General features: G+C 36.9%; 1 pseudogene; it reads left to right on the forward strand.

Annotated features, from left to right (window-relative positions):
* Nucleotides 1-14,439: 14,439 nt before the first annotated feature.
* On the forward strand, nt 14,440-15,323 carry LOC133255431 (voltage-dependent anion-selective channel protein 3-like; annotated as a pseudogene).
* The last annotated feature ends 820 nt before the right edge of the window (nt 15,324-16,143 follow it).

The following is a 16,143-nucleotide window of genomic DNA, read 5'->3' on the forward strand; positions in this document are numbered from 1 at the left end:
GGTGTCATCTGCATATCTGAGGTTATTGATATTCCTCCTGGCAATCTTGATTCCAGCTTCTGCTTCCTCCAGCCCAGCGTTTCTCATGATGTATTCTGCATAGAAGTTAAATAAGCAGGGTGACAGTATACAGCCTTGACATAATCCCTTTCCTATTTGGAACCAGTCTGTTGTTCCATGTCCAGTTCTAACTGTTCCTTCCTGACCTGCATACAGATTTCTCAAGAGGAAGGTCAGGTGGTCTGGTATTCCCATCTCTTTCAGATTTTTCTACAGTTTATTGTGATCCATCCAGTCAAAGGCTTTGGCATAGTCAATAGAGCAGAAATAGATGTTTTTTCTGGAACTCTCTTGCTTTTATGGTGATCCAGCAGATGTTGGCAATTTGATCTCTGGTTCCTCTACCTTTTCTAAAACCAGCTTGAACATCTGGCAGTTCACAGTTCACGTATTGCTGAAGCCTGGCTTGGAGTATTTTGAGCATTACTTTACTAGTGAGTGAGATGAGTGCAATTGTGCGGTAGTTTGAGCATTCTTTGGCATTGCCTTTCTTTGGGATTGGAATGAAAACTGACCTTTTCCAGTCCTGTGGCCACTGCTGAGCTTTCCAAATTTGCTGGCATATTGAGTGCAGCACTTTCACAGCATCATATTTCAGGATTTGAAATAGCGCAATTGGAATTCCATCACCTCTACTAGCTTTGTTTGTAGTGATGCTTCCTAAGGCCCACTTGACTTCACATTCCAGGATGTCTGGCTCTAGGTGAGTGATCACACCATCGTGATTATCTGGGTCGTGAAGATCTTTTTTGTACAGTTCTTCTGTGTATTCTTGCCACCTCTTCTTATTATCTTCTGCTTCTGTTAGGTCCATACCATTTCTTTTTTTAAATTTTTTTTATTTTTAAACTTTACAATATTGTATTAGTTTTGCCAAATATCAAAATGAATCTACCACAGGTATACCTGTGTTCCCCATCCTGAACCCTCCTCCCTCCTCCCTCCCCATACCATCCCTCTGGGTCGTCCCAGTGCACCAGCCCCAAGCATCCAGTATCGTGCATCGAACCTGGACTGGCGACTAGTTTCATACATGATATTATACATGTTTCAATGCCATTCTCCCAATTCTCCCCACCCTCTCCCTCTCCCACAGAGTCCATAAGACTGTTCTATACATCAGGACCATTTCTGTCCTTTATTAAGCCCATCTTAGCATAAAATTTTCCCTTCATATCTCTAATCCATAAACTATTAATAATTAGCCTGTTTTCCTAAGAACTAAGGCATCTCCCCAACAACTGTCAAAATCAAAAGTACAACTATAAAATCAAAGTTTACTTATCTATATTTAAGAATTAAAACATTTTTGTATATAAACACCAATACCATATATTAACACATACGTATGGAATTTAGAAAGATAGTAATAACAATCTTATGGCAGCAAAAGAGATGCAGATGTAAAGAACAGACTTTTGGACTCTGTGGGAGAAGGCAAGGGTGGGATGATCTGGGAGAATTGCACTGAAACATGTATATTACCATATGTATAATAGACAACCAGTGCAAGTTCAATGGGTGAAGCACAGCACTCAAAGTTGGTGCTCTGGGACAACCCAGAGGGGTAAGATGAAGAGGGAGGTGGGAAGGAGGATCAGGATGGGAAGACACATGTGCACCATGGCTAATTCATTTCAGTGTGTGGCCAAAACCATCACAATAATGTAATTATCCTCCAATTAAAGTAATAAATTAATTTTTTAAAAAGGAAATCTTTTAGGCTGTTTTCAATTTTTTATATGTTACTGGCATTTTTCTGTAAAATTTTTGTGTAGGATTTTTGCATTGCATCAATTTTTATGATAAGGCTAGAGTGTACTTTTCTTTTATGTGGTACATTGTCAGATTTTCTATCAAGATTATTTTGGTTTCATAAAATGTTCTGAAAAGGGTTTTCACAGTTTCTATTTTCTGTAAGTATTAGTCTACAATTATTATTATTCTCTTAAATCTTTAAAAAATTTTATAAGTGAATTCAGGCATTAGTATTCCAAAATTAAAAATAGTAAACAAATAATTTCATAATATATCACTTAGCTCAGAGTTTCTGTTTTTCTTGTGTCTATTTTAGTAAGTATTTTTCTTGATATTTATCTATTATGTGTTTAAATTATTGCCATAAAATTAGTCATAAGTCATCTTAATAAAGTCATGTTAATTAGTCATTAGTCATCAATAAAATTTTAAGAGCATATTTATTAATGCATAATCTACATTTATTAAAATTCACCCTTTTTAGAAATATGGTTCTTCTGTTAGGTCCTTATCTTTTCTTTCCTTTATTGTGCCCATCCTTATATGAAATAGTCCCGTGATCTCTCAATTTTCTTGAAAATATTTCTAGTCTTGCCCATTCTATTTTTATCCTCTATTTCTTTTCACTTTTTTCATTTAAATGTACATCAGTCAGCTAGAAATAGACAAATTGTAATACATAGAAACAATAGATTGTTAGCAATTATAAAAGGACAAACTTCAAGTCAATGCAAGAACATGGATGAATCTTACAAAAGACATGAAGAAAGACAAACAATTTCCTTCCATTTATATGATAGTCTGGAGAAGGGAAAACTATAGAAACAAATCAAATCAGTGATTACCAGGGCCCATAGGTAGGAGTTGGGGATTTAGTACATAAAGGCACTTATTGGGATGATGGAAATATTCTGTATTTTGATTTTGATGGTGGTTACATGATTGATCACTGCCTCCTGTACAATGTCATAAACCTCTGTCCGTAGTTCTTCAGGCACTCTATCAGATCTATTCCTTTGAATCTATTTGTCACTTCTACTGAATAATCATAAGGGATTTGATTTAGGTCCCTCCTGAATGGTCTAGTCATTTTCCCTACTTTATTCAATTTAAGTCTGAATTTTGCAGTAAGAAGTTCATGATCTGAGCCACAGTCAATTCCTGGTGTTGATTTTGCTGACTGTATAGAGCTTCTCCATCTTCAGCTGCAAAGAATATAATCAATTTGATTTCAGTGTTGACCATTGGTGATGTCCATGTGTAGAATCATCTCTTGTGTTGCTGGAAGAGGGTGTTTGCTATGACCAGTGCATTTTCTTGGCAAAACTCTGTTAGCCTTTGCCCAGCTTCATTTTGTACTCCAAGGCCAAATTTGCCTGTTACTCCAGGTATCTCTTGATTTCCTACTTTTGCATTCCAGTTCCCTATTATGAAAATGACATTTTTGGAGGTGTTAATTATAGAAGATCCTGTATGTCTTCATAAAACCATTCAACTTTAGTTTTAGTTTGCATTTTTCTAATGAATAATAATACTAATCGTCTTTTCGTGTGTTTACTGGCTATTTGTAAATCTGTTTTGCTCAGGTGTTTGTTCAGGTCTTTTTCTCCTTTTAATTTTTAAATTAAAAGATGATTATTTCATATTCTGCTAATATTTTACATCTTTAGTTTTCAAATAACTGAAAGGGTTAATTCAAACATACTGGCAAAATGTGTAGTATTTTATAATCTATATATTTCCAATAAGATGTATAAAGTTGTGATACTGATTAAAAGTCTGAAGAAGTAAAAGAGACAAGAGCTTTTGAGCTGTTAGAGAATTTATCATTTTTTCTGGACTGGATATAAAAACCAAAACTTATCTTTTGGTATTGGTCATGCTGAAAGAACATCTTCAGGAGGTTTTTCCAAACATACTAAAAAATGTTATTTTTATTTTCAGTCTACTTTGGTCCCTTTATAATTATTTATCCAAGTCTCCATACATTTATTCTAGGCAATTACTTTATGATTCTTTAATTCATTTTCAAGAAGAATTTTAAGCTCTTTTTTCCCCCCTGGATTTCTTGAACTGATGATATCTTTGAGAATTATGCTTTAAAAAGCAAAACAGAAAGTTAACCAAAATTAAAAATTTGATGAGCAGTGAACACTATCATAGCAAATATTAGTACTCCATACTGTCAATATGATTCTATAGTTTGTTTGCAGATCTTAATGAAATAAAATATGACTCTCAGAAAATAAAAAGGTAAAGACTGACTTCTTAAATATGTCATGTCTTAGACCTAAGGCTTTTTTTTGGCTCCAGGTGGGAGGCTGTATCCATTTGCTTCTTAGCTCTTTCTCCAATAAGATTATGTTTTTATCAGGAGGAGAGTTTTTATTTTTCTTTCTCGTTTTTTTAAATAAATGGTAGTTAAAAACATGTAAGAAATGAGCAGGTCTCTTTTACTGCACCTGTTACATATAACCCCGTTGTAACTAGTCGTCTGGAAAGGACCAAGGGAGGGCTTTATCATTGTGCAACAGGGCACTCTATAGTATGTAATGTGCATTTCTTTCTTTGGACATAACCTGAATTAAAATGTTACTATTTCATTAATAAATATAATATTTAAATCAGCAAATTAAAAATCACCACTATGTGTTAAAACTCCCTTAGATGACACTTCACTAGTCAGAACACGGTAATTATTTTGAAAAATCAGCTCTTCCAAGGTAACTGGGCAGGTACAATATTTTATAAAGTAAATTACCAGTTACCATCAACATTCATCAGGGACTCATTTGGATTTTATTACAGGTTGACATTTACTTATTTGCCCAATTTTAAAAATTACAACGGTTGCATGACTGCCCCAGGGCGCAGCTGTAGAAAATTAACACACTAATCACATAAATTATCATAAATAAAAGGTTATAAAAGTAATAGCATACAATTTTTTAAAAGCAACTTATGACATCCCTAATAATACCTTAAATTTATATAGCACATTGAAATTGTCAAATCTCTTTTATCTCTATAGTTTTGAAGTTTAGAAACTCTGGCATAAGAATGCTATTAATGATACCATTTCAGAAGTGGGGAAGCAGAAAACCTTAAATAGCTGTTCAGTTGACCTAGGATTAAACAGCTAGATAGGTTCAAAGTCAAGTCAAGAGTTAAATCTCCTGAACTCCCAACACTCCATTTTTTCCCTTTATATTTCTCTTTCATTGAAGAGTAGAATCAGAGAAAGCAATGGCACCCCACTCCAGTACTCTTGCCTGGAAAATCCCATGGATGGTGGAGCCTGGAAGGCTGCAGTCCATGGCGTCGCTGAGGGTCGGACACGACTGAGCGACTTCACTTTCACTTTTCACTTTCATGCATTGGAGAAGGAAATGGCAACCCACTCCAGTGTTCTTGCCTGGAGAATCCCAGGGACGAGGGAGCCTGGTGGGCTGATGTCTATGGGGTCGCACAGAGTCAGACACGACTGAAGTGACTCAGCAGCAGAAGAGTAGAATATCACTTACCCTCTGTGCTCCAATCTATCAACACATTTAGTGAACTGAAGATCACGAATATATCCTGATCTACCTCCAGAGCTGCCAGTCTTGTCTAAGCAAACATTGTCTCTTGTCTAGACTACTGATTGTGATAATGCTCCTCCTTCTCACCCCCGTAAAATACATATCCTACAGAGTACCCAACTGATTTAAAAAAAATACAAATGAGTTTTACCATTTTAATTCTTATAGTGATCTATGGATCCATGTAATGTGACTCCCTCTTCAATGTCATCTCTTATCACTCTCTACCACTCCAGCTCTGCTTCCTTTTCTCTGACTGTTGAGCATGCCAAGATTGATCCTCAGTTCAGTTCAGTTCAGTGGCTCAGTCGTGTCCGACTCTTTGTGACCCCATGAATCGCAGCACGCCAGGCCTCCCTGTCCATCACCAACTCTCGGAGTTTACTTAAACTCATATCCATCGAGTCGGTGATGCCATCCAGCCATCTCATCCTCTGTCATCCCCTTCTCCTCCTGCCCCCAATCCCTCCCAGCATCAGAGTCTTTTCCAATGAGTCAACTCTTCGCATGAGGTGGCCAAAGTACTGGAGTTTCAGCTTTAGCATCATTCCTTCCAAAGAAATCCCAGGGCTGATCTCCTTCAGAATGGACTGGTTGGATCTCCTTGCAGTCCAAGGGACTCTCACGAGTCTTCTCCAACACCACAGTTCAAAAGCATCAATTCTTCGGTGCTCAGCTTTCTTCACAGTCCAACTCTCACATTCCATGCATGACCACTGGAAAAACCATAGCCTTGACTAGATGGACCTTTGTTGGCAAAGTAATGTCTCTGCTTTTGAATATGCTATCTAGGTTGGCCATAACTTTCCTTCTAAGGAGTAAGCATCTTTTAATTTCATGGCTGCAGTCACCATCTGCAGTGATTTTGGAGCCCCAAAAAATGAAGTCTGACACTGTTTCCACTGTTTCCCCATCTATTTCCCATGAAGTGATGGGACCAGATGCCATGATCTTCATTTTTTGAATGTTGAGCTTTAAGCCAACTTTTTCACTCTCCTCTTTCACTTTCATCAAGAGGCTTTTTAGTTCCTCTTCACTTTCTGCCATAAAGGTGGTGTCATCTGCATATCTGAGTTTATTGATATTTCTCCTGGCAATCTTGATTCTAGCTTGTGCTTCTTCCAGCCCAGCATTTCTCATGATGTACTCTGCATAGAAGTTAAATAAGCAGGGTGACAATATACAGCCTTGATGTACTCCTTTGCCTATTTGGAATCAGTCTGCTGTTCCATGTCCAGTTCTAACTGTTGCTTCCTGACCTGCATATAGGTTTCTCAAGAGGCAGGTCAGGTGGTCTGGTATTCCCCATATGCTACTGGAGATCAATGGAGAAATAACTCCAGAAAGAATGAAGGGATGGAGCCAAAGCAAAAACAATACCCAGTTGTGGATGTGGCTGGTGATAGAAGCAAGGTCTGATGCTGTAAAGAGCAATATTGCATAGGAACCTGAAATGTTAGGTCCATGAATCAAGGCAAATTGGAAGTGGTCAAACAAGGAGATGGCAAGAGTGAACGTCGACATCCTAGGAATCAACGAACTAAAATGGACTGGAATGGGTGAATTTAACTCAGATGACCATTATATCTACTACTGCAGGCAGAAGAAATGGAGTAGCCATCATGGTCAACAAATGCAGTACTTGGATGCAACCTCAAAAATGACAGAATGATCTCTGTTCGTTTCCAAGGCAAACCATTCAATATCACAGTAATCCAAGTCTATGCCCCAACCAGTAACGCTGAAGAAGCTGAAGTTGAACGGTTCTATAAAGATTGATCCTACCTCTGAGTTTTTGTTGTTCTTATATTTTGCTCTGTTTGGAATGTTCTATTCCCTGATTTTTTGCAGAACTTATTTCCTCTTTCTCAGAGACTTCCTTTGATAACCGAACCTAATCTGGCTTCTCCTCTTTCCTTTTTCTTTCCTTCATCCTGGCCTCCAGTCATTCTTTATCACATGATTCTGTTTTATGTGTATAGCATCTGTCTTTTGTTACCAGGAATTATCTCACCCATGTATTTATTTACTTGTTGATTGTACATCAATTCCGATGAATTATAAAATCCACAAAAGCATTGATTTTGTATATCTTGGTCACTTCCTGTAACAGATGCTGTTCATCCTCTACTCCTCCACTCATGTCTCTTGAGGCCATCCTAGAAATCACCTGCACCCCAGTTGACCCTTGTTTTATATTCCCAAAGCTTTCTATTTCCACACCTTCCTGCCTGAGGGCATTCTTTGGTCATTCTTCTTGGAAGACAAGACATGCTGGAAAGTTGATGCTTCCAGGTACAACACTCAGTTGGTAAATAAAATCAGGAAATCATAAGTAAAATACACAGTTTTCTCTTTACTTGGGTAGACAGTTATAAGGTCAAAATTATAGGCATGTTTTATATCTTTCAGAGTCTCCAGCATAACCACACACAGTAGTAAATAACTTATTCATGCACATTTCATTGACTCTTATTTATTTCTCTGTTCTTTGTTGTTCTTAATTAAAATCAAGATATTTTTACATTTCCATATCTCCAGTGCTTGTTCAGATTTGTCGTTCATTGTACTGTCACCTCTCCCTGCTTTGTTTCTATCCTCCTTTTTTCTACCCTAGCTTGTCTTGCCAATGCTAATGATTTTTCTTTATGATTTCCTTCTCTGGTTTGTAGTAACTTATTTTTTGTCTATATGATGTTTAAGAGCAATTTATGTTAGTATACAGTGAGCACTGAGTATTTTGGTGGTTGGTCAACAATTCTTGTAGGGTATATTTAGGTAAAAATGAGAATGAATCCCTTGTGACATTCCTTTCCTATACAAAGGAATGGATTTTCATGGCAAATGCCTGGTCACTCCAAATGACTTTGGCTCCTTTTCCTCAATACCCATGCTTTCTTCTTCTATAGTTGAATTTATGGCCACCCCCTAAAAGACTATTTTCTTGCCTCTTTCAAAAATATGTGGCCCTATGAATAAGCTTTGGACAAAAGGATGAAACAATGAAGAAGATATGGGCAATTTCATATATATGCCTTTGAAAGGAACAGATGTGTCTTTTCTTTTCTGTATTCCCCTACTTTCTGGCTATAATAAAGATGTGGAGGTGCGATGTTCTTGGGCAACATAGAAAAAAAAGTTGGATCCTTGCAACATGGATGGAACTCCATATCCATACCTGGTTTCTTAGGACCCTGTGAAGCAAGCTGCTATACCAGTGTAGGCTTAATGTGAAGGAGATAAAAATGACCTAGTTTCAGCTAACCATGTTTTGCATCTTAGTTCCGTGGAACTGACCCATGGATGGTCCTAATGATTAGGGATGTCCAGCAGAAGATCACATTGTTAAGTCTCTCTCTTTTCTTCCCTTCTCTTCATTCTCTCTTTCTTTATCTTTCTCTCTCTCTCTCTCTTTATATATATATATATATATATAACATACATTTATTTCTATAATAAATTGGCACACACCCATAAAAATCAAAACACATGAACTAGAACATGTGATGTATAAAAAGAACACATTTATTAAAAAGGATGGGTTATTTGGAATGTTTCTCCTCAAAATAATGTGATACATATTTACTCTCTTTGAGGTTATCTGTGAGATCTATGCATGGGTGTGATAGTATGCATGAATAATAGCAAGGACACATTCTATAGTGTTCTCCCATCATAACAGGGGTCCCTAGCCTGATTATTTTGACAGATGTTAATATAGAATTTGAATTACAAGTAATCTAACCATGGGTGAAAGATAATAGTGTTTGACATAGCTGTTTCAAAGTATCACTGGAGAAATTGTAACACATGAAAATTAAAAGTTGTTTTCCCTCTTTTGTGGTTACCTCTGAGTTAGTTGTATTATTCAGCCAGTTACACTCTCGGGTATTCTAATTCTGTTTTTAAAATTATGATAGCGAAACTCTACATGTTTGTGTGAATTGTAAATAAGAAAGTGTATATACTAAGTAGTGAAAGTGAAGTCACTCAGTCATGTCCGACTCTTTGCGACCCCATGGACTGTAGCCTTCCAGGCTCCTCCGTCCATGGGATTCTCCAGGCAAGAGTACTGCAGTGGGGTGCCATTTCCTTCTCCAGGGGATCTTCCTGACCCAGGGACTGAACCTGGGTCTCCCGCATTCCAGGCAGACGCTTTAACCTCTGCGCCACCAGGGACGCCTACTAAAGTCTACTAAGTAGACCACCCCACAATTCTATGGCCCTCTTCCACTTTCAAACCATGTCCTGAATGGCTCAAAACAAAGCAAGTGGAGTGTCTGAACATGCTTGATTGTTTCTCATGTACTCCTGTAGCTTAGGAATCTGTTGATATAGAGCATCTCAATGTGCTTACTTGTCTTCTGACTTCTGGGTAGGCACTGTCAGTGATCATCAAGGAGGGAGATAAAAGATCTGACTTCTTCTGGGTGATCACAGCATGAATTGTCCTCAAAAGAAAAATCACTGCTCTTCAAGGTGGCTCTCTTCACACAGACATTTTGTTTCCAGGTTGTGATGAGTCTGTTATTCTCTGCCCCTTCAGGCCTAGAGACAGTACCAGCTGCAGTGTACATACAGCATTATTCTTTTTGGTGTATCTACTCACAACTTGTTAATAGCTCATTTTTTTAATGTGCTGTATTCAGATATCCCCATTTAAGTGTATCATATATTTCTTCCCAGAACCTGACTACTATAGTTTGGAAAATCAGCTTTTAGTGAATATTTCAAGGGAGATTTCTTCTTTCTTTCTTCTTGCAATATTTCTCACATATTCTTACACTTGTTTAAATGTTACAGTAGATTCAGTAGTTAGAGCGGAAAAGATTTAGGACTGAAAATCATTATGCCAAATTGGAAAAGCACATCATGCTGAGTTCTGTGAAGACATTAATATTACTTTGCTATACACTATATTCATAAGGATCGCAATCATTTTTATCTATTTCTGCTTTTTTGATTCCCAGAAAAATCACTTTCCCCCCCCCTAATATATATTCTTTCCTTGGGCTTCCTGGTGGTTCAGCAGTAAAGAATCTGCCTGCAATGCAGGAGCCACAGGAGATGTGGGTTCAATCCCTGTGTCGAGAAGTACCCCTAGAGGAGGGCATGGCAACCACTCCAGTATTCTTGCCTGGAGACACTCATAGACAGAGGAGCCTGTGGGCTATAGTCCATGGAGTCATGAAGAGTCAGACATGACTGAAGTGACACATGCATATTCTTTCCTTGGAAGCCTTAAATCAAATCTAGCCTAAATCAAATCTCTCTCAGACTTCTTTTTTTGGAGGCAAACCTCCTATTTAGATTAGCATGGAAGTTTTTCTTTTATTTACCTCTCTTCAATGCTTGTAATGAGTATCATATTTTCATGAAGACTCTTTTAAAAAAATTCCTAAAAGGTTTATGGAAGACAGTAATTTCAAAGCTTTCGGCAGTTTTCTGTATTAAAGAGGTTGTGACATGAATTTACCTTTGCAGTTTCTCTTTTTAATAAAAAAATTTAAAAAACTGTGATCTTTAATTATGCAAATATAAGGCAAGTATTGAACAATCATTCCTGAGAAAGACATGCATTAAAATAGAATCCTTTTATTTTTTAAAAGTTTTTCTTGGTGTTACTGAAGGTCAAAAGTTTTAATGTAGATTATTAAGAAATGTTACAGATTATCCCTGAAATTCAAAAGAAATATAAACTTTCCTCCTAAAAATCAGTGATAAAAGTAAGAAATCAGTGAATAGATATTTTAAGACTAGAAAGCCAAGTATTCTGGTTCGTACATGTGAATAGGAGTCTAGTCAGATATTCTGCAAATATTCTGCCTTGTGGTCAAGTAATGGTTTCTTTTTTATGTAACAATTTAGATTTCATCATCCCTGAACATTTTTACTTACTCTTGGGAGGAATGCTTGTATTTTGTCTTGTCCAACAAATCATTTTATTAGATTGGCAACAGGTGTCACAGAGAAAGTAAGAAAAGATGTGCAAGCCTGATTTTCATCCCAGAGCAGTGGAAATATAGTCAAAAGGAGATTGGGCTGGGCAACAGAAACTTGACCTGGACCAGAACTGGTGTCCCAAAACTGGATCAGTACTTAGCTTTAGGATACAATATCCTGCAACTGTATGTGCCAGAATCATTCTATGGTTATTCATCAAGTAGGTTCGCCGTAAGATGTGGAGATGGGTATCCTCTGAGAACTTTGGAAATACTGAGTATAGATCTTTCTTGTGAGAGGAGACAAGAAAGGAGGGCTGGATAGATGAACTGGGGTTTTGGCCATGAGGTGTTTTCCTCTCTGAGCTCTGTGGTTATTGACCTTGGAATAAGGGCAGTTGGGAAAGAATATGTCATTGTGCAATAGGTAGTTCACCTCGTGCTTCAGGTGAAGTGAAATATATACGCCTACTCTGAGGAATCTAGAAACTATTTGGGGAAGTAAGACTAATGAAGAAATTGCTACAGAATACTGAGATGCAATTTTGAGTTACTGTAATTTCAGGACTAACAAATAATATGACCTTGTTTTGTAACTCGAGAAAGAAATGGCAGCTCACTCCAGTGTTCTTCCCTGGTGAATCCCATGGATAGAGCTACCTGGCAGGCTGCAGTCCACTGGTCTCAAAGAGTTGGAAATGACTGAAGCAACTTGGCACATTATATAATTACAAGCTTGCCATATATAAGTATTTTCATTTAATTTTGTAGAAGATAACCAGTGAGGTTTGGTTTCTCCATTCTTGACCAGGCTTGATTAGAATAAAGTGATGTTTTCTGCATAAGCTTCCTATCTTTTCTAAGTATCAACCAGAGTGGGGGTTGGCATTAGCAGTAGAATACAAGGTTCTAGAAATTCAAATTACTTTATTTTCTATTTTCATTCATTTATACATAAGTGCAATCCAGTTAAACATAAAGGGCAGCCTCCCAAGAGAAAATAATCTTAAGGGCTCTCAAAATTGGGCAATTTGTAGCAAGGGGTAATCATCATATTATCATTTTATAAGAATAGCTACCATTTATGAAGTACTTACTGTTTTGCTAATATGCTTTGCATATTTTATCTGTAGTCCTTTTTAAAACAATGCAGATGAAGTGTTATTATTCTTATTGAGGACAAAGCTAGAGACTCAGAGATGTTAAGTGACTTACTATAGATAGCATGGCTAATAAGCGGCTGTGTAAAGATTCAGATTGAATTTGGGTTGGATCCCATGCCAATGAGTTCAGCCAGCCAGGGTACTGCCAGAAAGTTTTGTTCAGATGATATATCTATGAGTTCTTTGGTCTTTTTTTTTTCCCTTTTCTTTTCATTTTTACTTCATAAGCTAACCAAGCTATCTTCTTTCCACAATACTGTCTATGACTTGGTCATCCAAATGATAAATCTGTTTTGTCATTATCTATTGATATATCTCTTGAATACCACTTAAGTTAGTTTATAACTTCTAGTGAGTATCCAGTCTCTTTTCAGAGAGTAAGAGGCTACAGGTTCTTTGACTGACATAACATCATTTATTACATCAGTTCCTAAATTATTTGAATTGTTTGCCTTATTCATCTCCACTCACAGCTAATCCAAAATTGACTAGAGTTGGGATCAATGAGATTCAAATTAAATCTTATACCTTTATTTAAAACATTAGTCAGATAGATTTTATTTACATCATTCTATTCCCTACTCCACCAGAAGCATTTACTTGACATAGCTTAAGCCATATTACATAATTTTCACAACTCAGACAAGAATGTCAATTTAAGTTTTAGAAACTACACCGTGTACATTTGCAGTGATTTATAATGTTATCTTATTAGATTAATTCTACAGCTGTATCGGAAAACTGCACATCTAGATTTGTACATCTAGACAGTTTTACATTCATCATCTTCAGTTTCTTCCAGAAGGATGCATTTTTCACAAGGTTTGAGCTGTTTCTTAGATGAGCTGCTTGAATTTTGCATAAATGAAGTCTCTCAAATATGGTGGGAAGCTTTACTAAAATATTCTGAAACAGAAAGATCACTTTTGGGTTATACTGCAACTGTTGGTTTTCTTTCATGCCATCTTGCCATTAAGTCTCAAATGAATGAAGGCTAGTACGTAGAAATACAAATAGTTATTTGCTAGGTACTGTGCCAAATGCTTCACCTCCATGATTTTATTTAATTCTTATACCCACATTCAGAGGCAGGTTTTATTATCCATGCTTTATTTATCAAAACAAAACAAAACCACACACACAGAGGTAAGCGATAATGTGCCAAAAGCCACGAAGTCCAAATGACTCTAAAATTCTTTCTTTAGCCACTGCAGTGTGTGCCTCCCTGGGCCGCACTCGACATCTAACTCATTATTTCTGGACTTTTATTTTAGTGGTTGCCCTGCCCCTTCTTTGCACTTTCCATCCTTGATTTGATCCACATCATTTTTGAAAATTATGTTACTCTTTTGAAATGTAGCAAGGTTTAAAACTGCTCAAATTTGATAAGAAACGAGGGAAACATAGCTCAATCTAGCCTACTTATTTACCAAGGTAAAACAAAAAAGATATGCCCACGTTATGTGTGAGATAAGATGATGTTCTAAAATATCAAGTTACTTTTCCAGGTATCAGCAAGGAGGACTAGGGCCAGCAAAGGAAGCTGAGGTTCTCTTTTCATTTTAATTCTTTGGAAAGTATATGTTGTCTTTTTCCTTGTGAGAGTGAACAGCTAAATTATGTTCTTTAACGATAGTTGTTGTTGTTTAGTCACTAAGTCGTGTCTGACTCTTTTGTGATCCCATGGACCATAGCCCTCAAAACTACTCTGTCCATCCATGGGATTTCCCAGGTAATAATACTGGAGTGGTTTGCCATTTCCTTCACCAGGGGATTTTCTTGACTTAGGGACTGAAACTATGTCTCCTGCTTTGGCAGGCAGATTCTTTAACCCTGAGCCACCTGGGTAGATATCACTTAAAACTTACTGTCAGGCCCTCTCATTGGAGATATGTGTAACACTGACTTACTGTGACCTAGGAAAGGCTGCCAAGGATGTCTTCAACAAAGGATATGGGTTTGGTATGGTCAAATAGATCTGAGAACCAAGTTATGTAATGGAGTGGGATTTTCTACTTCTGGTCATGTTTATATCAATATAGGGAGGGCAACCTAGAGGTCAAATACAAAATTTGTAACTGTGGGCTGACCCTCACCCAAAAGTGGTACACAGACAGTACTCTTGGAAGAGAAATCTCTTTGGAGAATAAGTTGGCTGAAGAGTTGAAACTGACTCTTGATACCATTTTTGTACTAAAAATGGTACCAAGAAAAGAAAAGAAGAGTGGAAAATTAAAGGCCTCATATAAACAGGATTGTTTCAGTCTTGAAAGTAGCATTGATATAGATTTTTCTAGACCAACCATCTATGATTGGGCTATGCTGCCCTTTGAAGGTTGGTTTTCAGGCTATCAGATGAATTTTGACACAGCCAAATCCAAACTGTCACAGAATAATTTTCCACTGGGTTACGAGGCCACAGACTTCCAGCTGCACACTCACATGAACAATGGCACTGAATTTGGAGGGTCCATCTACCAAAAGATGAACGAGACGATTGAAACGTCAATAAACCTAATGTGGACGACCAGCAGTGATAACAGCCATTAAGGCATCCCTGCTAAGTACAACCTGGATATAGAACTTCTCTATCTGATAAAGTAAATAATATCAGTCTGATTGAATTGGGTTATACTCAGACCCTTTGACCCAGAGTGAAACTCACCCTGTCAGGTCTAATTAATAGAAAGAATATCAATGCAGGAGGCCACAAGTTTGGGCTGGGATTTGAACTAGGTTTTGAGTAAAGCATCAGCTTTGTCCCTGGAGATGAAGAGAAATGAACCCACTATATTTTGACCTTAAAATTCTTTTGTGAAATTTCAATAGTGTGAACTTTTTATTATTCTGAAGAATTGTAATCCTCTCCACACTGAGGCCTACCTAACAAGTCCATCCTAAGAGAGGTACTTGAAGGAATGTCTAGAAGTCGTCATGTTCCTGCTGCATTTCAGTTCAGTTCTGCAGTGTTATTTTAAATGTCTTCCTCAGCAATAGTGTAGTGTCATGTTAGAAAGAAGTTGACCCAACCCTCCAGTTGTCCATCACGTCCTACATGTCATACACCACTTTTTTATGACCTTGTAATGTATTTGCCTCTGTACTATAGTGGAATCTTTGGTTTTGCATTGGAATAAGATAAAATAAACCCATTATATTTGGAACATAAAAAAATAAAAACAAAAACATATGGTGTAAAAGGATAAAGTTTAGAGGTCACCATTTCTAAAAAGGAAGGACAAACTTTGATTTTCTAAGGTTAGGATCCAAAATACAGTTTGTGTCACAGTATATGAAGCTAGGTTGATAATGAAAATGAAAGAGAATGGAAGCAAGTATTCCCTTTATTCATAGTCAGATGTCACAGATAAAAGAATTTATAATGCATTAATAGAACAAATATTAAATACAATTGAAGGATATAGGGAGATTTTCCAAGAAAAATTAACATAATGTGATAAATTCAAAGATTTCAACAAGTCATTAAATCTGTTTCAAAGTAGCTGTATAATTGTACCATCAGAAGAATTTTAATTATCCATAAGAGTTCATGGTAACTGAAGCATTGAATGAAAATGAAAACTTTTTTTTTAAGATTTCTTACAATTAGATAATATATGAAAACAAATGTGCAGTTAG

Source organism: Bos javanicus, chromosome 10 (assembly GCF_032452875.1).
Source record: "Bos javanicus breed banteng chromosome 10, ARS-OSU_banteng_1.0, whole genome shotgun sequence".
Classification (NCBI taxonomy): Eukaryota; Metazoa; Chordata; class Mammalia; order Artiodactyla; family Bovidae; genus Bos; species Bos javanicus.